The sequence below is a fragment of the Eretmochelys imbricata genome, chromosome 9, assembly GCF_965152235.1.
Source record: "Eretmochelys imbricata isolate rEreImb1 chromosome 9, rEreImb1.hap1, whole genome shotgun sequence".
Lineage (NCBI taxonomy): Eukaryota > Metazoa > Chordata > Testudines > Cheloniidae > Eretmochelys > Eretmochelys imbricata.
The window spans coordinates 5,924,889-5,926,284 of record NC_135580.1 but is presented as its reverse complement, the minus strand read 5'-3'; positions in this window follow the sequence as shown (position 1 = coordinate 5,926,284).

Sequence of the window (1,396 nt, the reverse complement as noted above, 5' to 3'; positions counted from 1 at the left end):
TATGGATCAGGAGCAGGGATTTTGCTACAAGATTCTTTGCCTCTGGCACGTTAACTCCCAAACACTACAAAACTCACTGTCCTTATATGGCTGCAGTTATTTTTGGAATTACAAATTTAATGCAACTCTGTACTGGAGAAATGATTACATATCCCTTTTTTCACAGGCAAAGATTTCTGCCCAGGTTTTAACACAGAAAAGCAACAGGTGTTAGTTTGATGCAAATCCTAAACCTTTGCTCTATCAATGTTCAAATCCAATGTTCACAGTCATTCTAGCCCTTCAAAAAAAAAAAAAACACCGGAGGATAAGTTTCAACACATACTTGTTTAGCACCTATAGGTATCTGTAAGTAACTTCTTCCACTGATCTAATGATATTTGGTCCACAAGCTTTAAAAAAATAAGGGGGGAAGGCAGTTCAGATGAGGCAAAGGCATTGGATTAGGTTACTCAACTACATCCTCCCAGGATGTCACCACATCCTCCCAGCCTGCTTCTATTGGTGGGAATTCTGAATGTGAATAAGGTGTGTTTCTTTGTGAACTAGGGATAAGTGGCAACCCTTTAAAACACTTTTTTCCTTTAAGGTCTATCCCAGTCATAAGTCAAAAATAAATGACTCATTTTATCACTATAATTTGAGATGTCTGCCCAAGAGCTCACCTTGATCTTTCAGGAAGGACAGATATGCTACTTTGCAATAAAAGCCAATGCATGTGTCTCCTCAGATAATATCTGAGCAAGCTCATCATTCAGGCCTTAGCTGGTAATGGAAAAGCAGGGAATTTAGATAATCCAAGGGCCTGGCCAAGTACTCACTACAGTTGAAATTTTATCAACCCTATCTAAAGGCTATGTTTTGTCTACAGCAGGAATTAGAAGTGGCAGTTTTACTGCACATCTAAGCTCTTGCTGGCATCTCACTGAAAAGTGACCTCATTTGAGACTGAATGGGAATCTGTCAGGGACAAACATGCTGATCCTGTAATGCTGGTTTAGATTAAAGTTTATCTTCTGATTAGTGAGTGAATGATACTAAAGCAACATGAAAAGTGGTTTATGTGCAGATGGATCTTTAACTGGCAGTGTGTCACAGACTACATCACTTTTCAGGTAGATAGTACTTGCTAATAGAAGGCTCAAATGTCAGTTTCAATTAACATATTCATCAAATGAAATTCAGAGTTCATACCATACAGCAGCAAGAAGTGCTTGTCACAGCTCAGGACGTAGGCTGACTCAAGAGTGCAGATTTCTTTATGTTAACCTTCTGTATGTTTCTTGAAACATTTAAGAGCTACAGGTAACAGTACTGAATTCTCCTTTGTGTGATATTCAAAATCTGCATAATTTATCAATGTACTGGCCAAAGGTTTATAAGCAGGCACAAAATG